The sequence below is a fragment of the Elgaria multicarinata genome, chromosome 1, assembly GCF_023053635.1.
Source record: "Elgaria multicarinata webbii isolate HBS135686 ecotype San Diego chromosome 1, rElgMul1.1.pri, whole genome shotgun sequence".
Classification (NCBI taxonomy): domain Eukaryota; kingdom Metazoa; phylum Chordata; class Lepidosauria; order Squamata; family Anguidae; genus Elgaria; species Elgaria multicarinata.
Window position 1 is genome coordinate 190229670 of NC_086171.1, and position 12590 is coordinate 190242259.

The following is a 12590-nucleotide window of genomic DNA, read 5'->3' on the forward strand; positions in this document are numbered from 1 at the left end:
TCTGATCTTAGCTGCGATCCCCAAAAGAACTGTGTGGGATGAATTATCCCAGCAGCAATACTTTGATGTAATGCAAAGTAAAAAAAAAAAAATGTAAAAAATCGTGAATAGGCAATTAAGGAAGCAATGATATGCATGTTTAGCCAGAAAAAAAATCCTACAACTCCCAGCATGCCCCAGCCGTGTTTCTGGCTAAACATGAAAAACTTTAGACCCTAAAATCCATTAACTTTACAAAAGACCTGCTCTTGATGGAGATGAAAATGCAGCTGCCTAAATATTGATAAGTGCCTTCATTTCACACGTTGCCAATACCCTCCTGTCCTGGTAAAGGCATATGGATGCGTGCACAGCACCTGCCATCAGCAGACTTGCAGGTATGGAATGTTTTCCGTCTTTTTATTCCCCAACCTGAGGCCCTCCAGATGCGTCGGACTACAGCAGCCAGTCAGCCAGGTAACTCACACAACTCATTAGAAAGCACAAAGCAGCAATTCTGCTTTTTCCCCTTCCTGTAGAAAATCTGTTAAGGAAAAAAATTGAAGAAGCAGTGGTAAAAGATTAGTGTGTGTGTGGGGGGTATGAATGGATAACGTTGCCATCTGGGATCCTTGTAAAATCCTATTAACGAGAGCCAGCGCAGCTCTTACGGTACTGCCCCTAGCATGCCTGGTATTTAGGATGGGGATAAAGTGCATTTCAGGCTTCCCCCCTGCTGTGTTTGTGGGTTTTGAGATTTGTTGATATTCTCATGATGATGACAGCAACATAGCCAAGAACAGGCTGGAGCATTTCACTTTGCACTTAACAGCTGGTACTCTCAAGCAGAACTCGACCCTGGCAAATGTTTCTTGGCTTCGAGAGAAGACTTCGCACATCCTGGCAACTCTTTAGGTTCCTGTGGTGGGCCAAGCTGGAAGCACTTCTTCATCAGCGTTTTGCTCTTAAAATCCGTTCTGCCTGTGGCATTTCTCTGCCAATATAAAGTAGCATCTCAACAGACCTGTTCAGGGTGGGTATTTAACTGTGAGTGGCAAGGCTGCCTTGAGAGCAACAGGTGGTTCTAGGACATCTCAAGTGTAACTCCTGCCTAGGCTTGACAAATATCTCCGGGATCAAATAGTTCTGTGTTAATTTTTCGTAGTGGGGAGTAATAGTACTTTACCATGGATCCAGTCCGGTGAGTCTATGTCAGAAGGAAGAGGAAATAACATGCAGTGGTGAACCAAGACAGGTAGGGATCCCAGGTGATTAGAGGAAAGAAGATGAGATCAAAGTCAGGTACCCCTGCTATTCGAGCAGAAAAATAAAAAGTGCAGGTTATTAAAATAATAGCTTGTATTCAAAATGCAGTATGCAAGCTTTTGAGTAACACAGAGTACTTCCTCGGGCTGAATGATTACAAATCATTTTATAAACAAAAAAATCTAGACATGTTAAACTCCGCTGCTTCTTGTCTGGAGATTCCTTCCCTTGTTAAAATGGAAGAGAAAGAAAACTTAGATCCCAATCCTAAATATATTTACCCTGCATCCCATTGGTTTCAGTGGGTTTTCAGGGCCAGCATCAAAGGTTGGATATCAGTTAAGGGCCCATAACCAAGCAAAGGCCTGCTGTCAGGAGTCCCCTGGACCTGCTCCTCTTCACCATTTCAACCTTTATATAGTTATTTATTTATTTATTTATTTCATTACACTTCTATATCGCCCCATAGCTGAAGCTCTTTGGGCAGTTCACAAACCTGCTAGTTTGCTCTGCTCTCACTCTGGCCAAGACAATAGTGTCAGTGTGAAGGAGAAGTGATATGTACCACTGCCTGTTTGCTCATTGTCTCTCTGCTTGCCAAGCAGTCCAGATGACAGCAATGAGGAATAGGAGAAGGAGGAGCAGCAGCTGGCAACCATGCTGGTAAGATGGGAGGCTTACTGGGGTGGGGCCATTGGGGGTGTCTTGCCCAAAACCTGGAGCTGGCAGTGTGGGGTTTACTAAGGATTGTGGACTTAATTGGGTTAAAGCTAGGCCATTTGCTAAGTTTCTCCACTAGAGGGTAGGCATGATCTTTTTTAGACCTCAGTCATCCTCTTCTAGTTCCCAGTCCTGGGGTGTATTGAATATTCCCATCAATTTATGCTTATATCTGTCTACTTAAGCAACGCCATCAGTTGAAGCAGCCAAGTAGTCCCACTAGTGTTCAGCAGTGATGCAGTAGGGCAATTTTAGTGTCTGAACTTAATGATTTTACCCAGGGAGTGGATTCTCTGCCCCACTGACATTGGAGCCAGCCCTGATGCGATGCAAGGCCCTTTGCTTGTTTTGCTGAGTGGAGGCCTGGACATCTGCCCCCAAGTCCGCCTTGATGGCACTGCTGGTCTTCAGTATTGAGTACACCTTGCAAGATGGAAATCGTGCTCCAGAGACTAAATTAGTGAAGGCTAGGGATGTTGGAGAATCCGCATGAAAACAAGTGAGATTTTTTATTATTATTAATACAGCCTATGTATTTTGCAGCAGACTGGTTTTTCCCCTGTGGGGCAGAGTCTGCAGCCTTGTGGACCATTTACCTAACCTTCGGAAATTTTGTGCAAATTTTGTTGTAGAAAAATAAACAATGTTTTTTAAAAAAACAGCAAAAAATGTGCATTTTCTCCAAAGGCTAAAGGGTGAAAATGCATTTTTCCCCCAAGGGCTAAAGTGTGAAAATGCACATTCCCCCCAAATGTGCACATTTGCGCACATACGAATTTACACAGGTTTGCATTTGCACAAATTCAGAAACTGAAAAACCATCTGATTCTGTCAACGAAAGAATCGACAATCTGCGAACCGCAGACAGGATGGATTTTACACAATCCATACATCCGTAGTAGAGGCTGGTGGCTCCGGTGCCATGAAGCTGTGAATCTACCCTGGGTTTCAGTCAGAACCAGTCAGAACTCTAAAGGAGCTATCCAAGGTGCTGAACGCAACTGGTTCTGACTGAAACCCAGAGCAGATTCACAGCCCACTAATATTGGCGCCACCAGCCGCCACTTAACAGAAGAATTTGACTTGGACCTCAGTAAGAGAACTTGAGGGATTTTGCAGTGATAACCCTGGGTTGGTCTGGGCTCATAGCCCAATGGCTGGAGATTCTTTGCAGTTGTCAGCAAAGTACCTCTAAAAACTGAAAAATGTGTGCTTGATATCAGGAAGAACACTGGACTGCACCCACCAATAAATGTTATTTGAAATCTTATAGAGTACTACCCATTTTTTGGTGGTATCTCCCAAAATGTAGGTGTCAGTCTAATCTCTCTGGCCACCCTTTTTATGTCTATAAGATCATTACGCACAAACAATTATGAAACAGAACAGATCTTATTCATACATTAATTTTCATTAACCAATCTGATACTGTCTCTCTTGGTTCAATTAAGGATTATGAGCATTTTTCTCCCTTCAAATACTAATTTCCTCCCATGTATTTTAACAACTACGGTTCAAAATATTTGTACCTTGCTGCTGCAGCAAATGCAATTTGATTTTGCCTATCAGGAATATAGAAGGGATAGATAGATAGATAGATAGATAGATAGATAGATAGATAGATAGATAGATTGCTCTAGACACTGCCCGAAGTGGGCAGCTACACCAAAACATCAGCCACCACTTTTGTAGGCCCATAATGCTCAGACCCATAGTACTTAGCAGAACTTACCCATGTCCTGCTGTCATAGTGTTCCACAGATCTCACCTCCACACACTTGACTCCTGATGGTGTAGCATAGAGAAACACAGCACATCTTGATGTCTGACCACAGGTAGTTTCTACTAGGGGTGTGCACGGACCCCCCGCTCCGCTTCACTTAGAGATCCACCATTTTCGGAGCGGCCCGCTTCACCCCGCCCCCGCTCCGCCCACTTCCGCTCCACTCCGCTCGGAGCTCCGGATCCGGATCCGGAGCTCTGTTTTTTCCCCCTATAGGGTTGCATTGAAAGCTAAAAAAGTATACAACTTTTTTTCTGTTCAAGTTAGAAACCATGTTTGGCACCATGACACCTCATGGACGTATACACATGCACGCCAAGTTTCAAGCAAATCCCATCATCCCCTGATTTTTGGGGAATTTTTGAAAATCGGGCACCCCATTCACACCCCTTGGGATAGCTCTGTCAATTTGCATGTTAGAAACCTCAAACTCGGCACCATGAAAGCTTATCCATGTGTCCACATGGACGCCCAGACTCAAGGCAATCCCATCATCCCCTGATTTTTGGCGTGGCTCTAACCTCTAACGCACCACCCATCACACCCCTTTCGATAGCTCCGTCAATTTGCACGTTAGAAACCTCAAACTCGGCACCATGATAGCTTATCCATGTGTCCACATGGACGCCAAGTTTCAAGGCAATCCCATCATCCCCTGATTTTTGGCAAATTTTTGAAAATCGGGCACCCCATTCACACCCCTTGGGATAGCTCCGTCAATTTGCATGTTAGAAACCTCAAACTTGGCACCAGGGCAGCTTATCCATGTGTCCACATGGACGCCCAAACTCAAGGCAGTCCCATCATCCCCTGATTTTTGGCGCTGCTCTAACCTCTAACGCACCACCCATAACCCTAATTCACACCCCTTTAGATAGCTCTGTCAATTTGCACGTTAGAAACCTCAAACTCGGCACCATGATAGCTTATCCACGTGTCCACATGGACGCCAAGTTTCAAGCAAATCCCATCATCCCCTGATTTTTGGCGAATTTTTGAAAATCGGGCACCCCATTCACACCCCTTGGGATAGCTCCGTCAATTTGCATGTTAGAAACCTCAAACTCGGCACCAGGACAGCTTATCTATGTGTCCACATGGATGCCCAGACTCAAGGCAATCCCATCATCCCCTGATTTTTGGTACCCCAAATCAAGTCCCATTCTACAACTATGTCAATTTGCACGTTAGAAACCTCAAACTCGGCACCAGGACAGCTTACCCATGTGTCCACATGGATGCCAAGTTTCAAGGCAATCCCATCATCCCCTGATGTTAGGGGAAGTTTTGAAAATTGGGCACTCCAGTATGTCAGGCAAAGCAGACAGCTCAATGGGGCCAGTTCAAAGGAAATCCCAACATGCCATGAGATAACCCTAAATCTTCTTCCACACTTGAAAAATGGATTTTTGAACTTGATAAAGTCTAAGTGAGCGCAGGAAGGACTTCTCCCCTGAGTCAAAGCAAGACACATACACCATCCCTGCAAGGCGGGAAGGGGAGAAGGGAGGGAAGGCAGGCAGGCAGGCAGGCAGGCAGGCAGGCAGCATGCATTGTAGTGCCGCAAGGATGGCTTGAGCACTAACGCATAGCAAACCAACCCGTAAGCGTGCGCAAGGAGCAAGTGAGGCAAAGAAGGCTGGTTTTTTCTTTCTAAGCCAGCAGTTACGCATTGAGGGGCACAGAGGAGGACGACTGGGAGCAAGCGTGCGGGAGGGTGCTGGGCACGAACCGCAAAGCCCATCTCCCAGGCACCAGGCGGGCAGAGAGGCAGGCAGAGCAGGCGAGGAGTCAGTCCTGGCAGATGCCCCACCACAGCAGCACCCCGGGGGAGGCGGGGAGGCAGGCAGGCAGTGGGCATTTCTGGGGGCACAAGGAAGTGAGGTCAGGATGGCTGGTTTCTAAGCCAGCACTGCAGTTAGTCACGCATTGCAAACGCAAACCATCCCAGCGAGTCAGTCACCGAGGAGGAGGACAGGCTAGCAGAGGGGCAGGCAGAATGACATGTCATAGATCTAGTATTGGGGAGGAGTCAGTCCCGGCAGATGCCCCACCACAGTAGCACCCTGGGTGGGCATTGGAAAACGCCATCTTGTGGGTCCATACTTCCACCACCCCATGTCCTGCAGGGTTGCCTGCCTAACCCTTGTGGGGATGGGAGATGGAAAGCTTAGAGTGGCAGTGCCAGCAGCAGCCTTCGGCTTTCCCCTGGAACCAGTCGCCTTGCCCGCCTCTTTCCCCAGCAAGACCGACTGGTGCTTCCTCTGAAGATGCATCTTCATGCTGCTGGTTCCATAATGCCCTGTAGATGAACCCCTGCTTAGGCTGAGTTTGCAGTGGCGACAGACAGCAAAGCGGGGATCCGCTCCCAACTCAAAGTGGTCCCACACTATACTTGTCTTTCCCTTCCGTGGTGACATCACCAATTGCCCGCCTGAGCTCTCTGGTGTTGCCACAGAAACAGGGGTGGCAGCGGAAGAGGGGTGGGATGAGACTGGGGAGAGAGCCTCAGCCTGCTGCTGCTCCTCCTCAGCCCCCACATCCTGGAGGACCACCGCCTCCTCCCCCTCCACTGTGCTGAGGACCTCGTCTAGGTCCATCAGCGGGCTCATGGGCTCAAAGGATAATGAAGGAGATACTCCTCCTCCTCCTCTAATGGCACTGCTGCCACCTGCCTCTTGCAACCTGCCTCTTGCTGCCACCTGCCTCTTGCCACCTGCCTACTTACTGGTGCCAGCCTGAGCCTTGCTGCTTTCAGCACGCCTGCTCCTTCTTCTCATGATCACTAATAAAATATTAATACTACTAATAATATGTATAAGGTACTACTAAGAATATGTATAAAAAGAATATAATATGTTTAAATGTAGGGAAATGGGACAAGAAGTGTGTGTATGCTTTCCACAAAATGCTCAATCTGTGGCTGCCTGTTGCACTTCACAAAAGCAGCACACTCACAGTCCAAGTTACGCAGAGAAGAAAAAGAGAATAATTTTTTTTTGGTATTTTTTGGTATTTTTTTGTATATAGATAGAAGGAAACACAATCAAGATTTAAGAGAGGGGGGCGGGAAAGAACCAACCAAACACTACTACTATACTAATATGTATAAGAAGAATAAAATATTAATACTAATAATAATATGTATGAGAATATACTAATATATACTACTAAGAATATGTAAAAGAATATAATAATATGTTTAAGAATATTACTAATAAATGTAGGGAAATGGGACAAGAAGTGTGTGTATGCTTTCAAAAGAAAGCTTTCACAAAAGCAGAACAGTCAGGCTTTAATAGAGGGAAGGGGGGGGGCAACCAACCAAACACACACTCCAAAATTTAAAAATAAAGTTTATATTAAATCAAAGTAAGGGAAAAACACAGGGCAAACTAAGCTATAAGTCAGAAAGAAGCAAACAAACACACACACACACGCCAAACAAAATCTATCCTAATCTATCTCCAAAGTCCAAAGCAGGAGCACTAACTAACTAAGTCTTCCCTCCACGAACGACAACCCACAAAGAGACACAAAGCAGAAAGCTCTCAGGGTGGGTCTGCCTTAGTCCCCCCACCAACGCTGGGATTGGAGGATGATGCTTTATGAGGTGATCAATTCTCATCAGGATTGGGAGTTGAATGTGCCTGTCATCGCTTCAAAAAAAAATAAAAAAAACCCAAACCCCGATTTTTTAAAAAATATTGCACGTGAACCACAGGACGCAGAAAGTTGAGAGTAGTCTCAAAATGACCCCCATCCACGACTCTCTGAGCACAAGAATTTTCAGAACGATAGCTTAAAAACCAACCCAGTTATGCCCGAGTCTTTCCCGCAATGCAATCCTATGGGCGAAAAGCCGAAAAATGCCGTTTGAGCCGCGCGGTTGACCCAATTTTCAAAAAAATATAGCACACGACCCGCACGATGCAGAGAGGTGAGAGTGGTCTCAAAATGACCCCCATCCACGACTCTCTGTGCACAAGAATTTCCAGAACGATAGCTTCAAAAAAACCATAGTTATCCGCGATTATTTGCCGCAATGCAATCCTATGGCGAAATGTTTTCAAGATGGCGACCGGAGCACTCCGCCTGAACTAGGAGCTCCGAAAAATGGTCGCTTCTCTTTGCCTTGCTTCTAGGGGTCCGCGGTCCGCTCCTACTCCGCCTCTGGGTAAGGCGGAGCAGGCCAATCCGCTACTGCTTCTACGCTCCTAATCGGAGCGGAGCACATGCCTAGTTTCTACTCTATTCCCAAGCATTTAATGGTACATGAAGCGGCATCTATGTCTGCTGTATTTGAACGGGCCTATTGTTTATTTAAACTGCTTTTAGCTATTTCCATTGTTTAAATTCTTTTTGTGTGTGTGTTTTGGACTGTTTTTATTATGTTGTATTTTGTAATATTTTTATGAATTGTTGCAAACCACCCAGAGAGCTTTGGCTATGGGGAGATTTAGAAATAAAATGAAATAAATAAATGTTGTGGAGGGAGAAGGAACTAGATGCCTTTTTTCAGCAGGAACCATGAGTTTAGGATAATATTTAGGATAGTCTTTTTTATCTTGCTATGTCAACTTATTTATTTATTTTCTCCAGTGCAGTCTCAGAGAGTTGCATCAGTGAAGCACCTTGGATAGCTCCTTTGGAGTTTCTGACTGAAAGCTGGAGCAGATTAACTGCCCCACACACACCAGAGCCACCAGCCTCCACTGGTTGTATCCAATCATGTCATTCCACTAGAGCAGTCTTCCCCAACCTGGTCCCCCCCAGATGTTTTAGAGCATAATGTCTAGGATTCCTGACCATTGGCTATGCTGGCTGCAGAAGGCTGCGCTAATGCAAAACTACTACCATTTGTTTATAACCCCATTTTCATCCTCAAGCAAATGTCAAATGGAATTCTTCAGTTCTACCTGTGCAAGTTTTTAGAGTAATTGTTGTGCAAGACATTCCACACATTCTTTCACAAGCCAGTCCACAAGCAGACTCACAACTCATGATAACTTTAGTAGGCTAGCTGTTGCTTGCTCTAGTTGTGTTAGTTGCTCCATCAGGAGTTGCGCAAATGCTAGCAGAATGACACCCACTCTTGTACTTTTTCCACTAGTGTAGTGTTGGATTCAGCCCATTGCATACATATGCCCACTATTTCTCCTGTCTGGTTTGATGCAAGTCAAAAAATTGGATCCTAGGAAGCCATCTTATATCAAGTCAGACCATTCGTCTATCTGACTTTGTATTGTCCAGGGGTTGGCAAACTGGGGCTCTCCAGATGTTTTTGACCACAGCTCCCGTAATCACTGACCACTGGCCATGCTGGCTTTGAGGAGTTGTGATCTCAAACATCTGGTAGGCGCCAGATTTCCTACCCCTGGTCTCTACTGGCTCTCTGAAATTTCATACAGGAGCCTTTTCTATCCATGGCTGGAGATGTTAGGAATTGTACTTGGGATCTTTGCCATGCAAAGCAACTGCTCTTCTCCCCCGACCTCTGAAATCTGCCCTTGCTGAGGTCTTGAGGAACATATATCCTCTAACACTGTACTTTGCATTGCCACCAGTGAGGTGGGAGAAGGGAGGAGTTCCTTCCCAAGGCAAATATCATTTTTAGAGGTGAGGTTTTTCTCAGTACAGGAGCAGGGGTAGAAGGAGTTAAGTTCCCCCAACAGCATTTAAAAACCACTGCATGTTAAATGCAAAATATGAATTTAACAAAGGGTGGTCAGATGCAAAACAGGACAGTACTCCTTTCCCTTAACAGTTGTGTAGCTGTCATATAGTAGGTTCATCTGTTGAAATTCCCTCTTCTGCACAACTTTTAACAGTACAGGAATCCTGACCTCTTTTGCCTTTGGTCATCCTAATTTATGTCACTTAACTGAATTGTCATTGTTTTTGCATTTTATTGCCATTAGACTTCAATGTTTACATTTCCCCCTCCTATCACCCTTCTCTAACATGGTGCCCGCCAGATGTCTTAGACTACAACAGCCATCATCCCTGACTTTTGGCTATGCTGGGAGTTGTAGTCCAAAACTTCTAGAGGGCACTCTGTCAAGGAAGGTTGACACCCACCCACACCTGCCAGCTAAGGACAACTCTTTCTGCCTCTGATGAAGTAGACATGAGTTCACAGAAGCTTATGTCATCATATTTTTGTCAGTCTTTAAGATACTACAAGACCTTTGCTTTTCTGTGTCACACTGCGTGCCCAACTCTCCAACAAGGTTCCCGGCAGGAGTTTTTCTGCAAAGCTCTTACTAATTGTTTGCTGCCTTTGCAGTTCAGCAGTTGACCCTTTTAGTGTTTGTATTTTTCCACTGCTTTTCTCATTGCTTCAGGTGGGTTGTCTCTGTGGCCACGAGATCTCGATCACCGGACTCCCTTCCCACCCACCTGTTAGTTCCCTGAGTCACTTCCTCTTTGCAGTTCTTTCCCCTCTGTGCAGCCTCTCTCTGAAAAGTCATTTGCCTTTGCAAATGGAGCATGACTCATTGGCACCTGGATGAATGCTCTAACACTGGACGTTGTAGCTGAGACCTAAGAGGGTTGGCTGATGGGCTGAGTCAGTGCCAATGCCAGGCAGCTTCTGGGAGCTCCCCAGGAACTGGGCTGGCCCAAGATTATTTATAAATCAGGCTCCATTTATATCTTCTTGGGATTGTTCCACTCTCACAGTCAGGGCAGTGTTGTTTTTCCAATTGCACTAGGGGTGCCACTAGTGGAGTCTGGTGGCTCCAATGTCAGTGGGGTGGTGAACCTGCTCCAGGCTTCAGTCAGAAATCTCAAGGAGCTGTCCAAGGTGCTTCTGAAGTTAGTGATTTTTAATGTGGAGAAAAGCATGCAAACTACATTGATATACATTCCTCTCCCCCAGTGTGCACACATAAGGGAAACTTCTTGATACATGTCAACTCAGCAAAACAGGTGTGTGGTACTTTGTTTTCTGTGTAGCAGATTTGCAGTGTCTGAAGTGGCCCTCAGTGTTAAACAATTTTAGTCTTGCATAGGATGTAGGGAAGATAGTATTTGACTCAGGCTTGGAACCTTAGCTGGGAATAACAGTAGACAACTCAGAGGCCTGGTTACACTAAGCCATGGGGTGATTTGTTGAAATCTAGCTTGGTATTGTGTTTGAACCCATCCTTACAGATAAACCATTGTTTGATAACCAGTTACAAAACAGAAATAGAAGCCATGGTTTGTTGGGTTGCAAAATCTGGTTTTTTTAAGCTATGGCTTGTCGTGATTTTTGAACTGAGAACCATGGCATCTGTGCCTTATTTATACTGCTGTCTACCCTTGAAACAGAGGTGACCAGTAAGAACAGCCTGAAAATGAAACTGCTCTGAAAGCTGACAAAATGGGTGGAAGAGAAACAAACCAGAAATAGAGGAAACATTCTGCAGTTTGTTTGCTTGTCTGCAAGTGAATTCATGGTAAAAGGAACAAACCATGGCTAACAAACTATGGCTTAGCATTATGTACAAACATTGACTCTCTCTCAGTCTCAATTACCCATTGTAAACTGACATAATTATCTGTCTTAAAGTTGATTTGAGAATAAACAAGATAGATTTTGTTAAGTGCTCTGTTTAAGGAGTTATACATAAATGAATCGTTATTCTAATACAATATTGCACATGTGATTTTTCAGTCCCTGTCGCACATACATTGGTTATGATTGGTTACGATCAAGTAGTGAAGCCATTCATCTACTTTTTCATCCCTCAATGCAATAGAAATTTAATTGAATCAGTCAAAATGATTTTAATCGATTGATATAACCAATTAATTAACTAAATACTATAGCCACAGGTAAGAGACAGTGTTCCATCCATGGTGGCAGTAATTTCACACAGTGAGGTTGTCAACAGATAAAAACAGTTGGGTGAATAATCTACAGTGTCCTAGATATTCAGACTTCGGGTGCTTCCCAAAAAGGTTTTATGGTGCAATCACCCTGCCTCATTCACAGAACTTCATGGAGGATCCAGACAATATCCTCTTCCAGTTGTAGCCCTCCTGTGTTTTCCAACTACTGTCAAGGAGGGAAAGATGGTGTTACTGTACAACGCCTTTTGATGGGTAAGCACCAGGAGCTCTCCATCTAGAAGCACCCCTCCTATATACATTTGGCATTGTGGGTCTTTTCCTTCAATCAGTACATGGGTGGTAAACCTGTGGGACTTCAGCTCCCATCATCCTGACCCATTGCCCATGCTGGCTGGATCTGATGAGAGTTGGGAGACCAACATTTGAAAGGTCCATGCATCCCCCAGCCCTGGATTAATAGTTCCCATCTCCATGCATGTTTCCTTCCTGGTTCTTTTTGTGCCCTGTGTAGGGTATTCATTGTTAATGTTACACCAGAATAGCTAAGAAAGAGATCTAGGTGTGACCTAAACCATGTCTAAACATGCCACTGCAAATCCCAGGCAGAAGGAAAGAGCTACAGCCCATTCATAAAACACCAGTTTACTGCTTGTATGCCTACTGAACATTCTCCATGAACTGGTGTTGGCTATAACAAATGTTTACTAAGATGACATAGCATTTAGTGTTCAAAGTGTTTAGTGCTAAAATCCTTTCCAAATTCACATAAGGGTGGTCAGTATGACTGTCCCCCAGAGTGCAGAGGGAAAAGGCTGAGAACAAGAGATACTGGCTTGTCTATGGATGCCTCTCCATTCATGCTGGAGGTAAAATTTGAAACATGATCACTCTTAAGACTGATCTCACGCATCCCATACTCTTAAGCCACAGCTAGAGCTAAAGTTTATCCTGGGATCATCCAGGGTTCGCCCCTGCCCGAGCACTGGATCCCCTGTGTGTC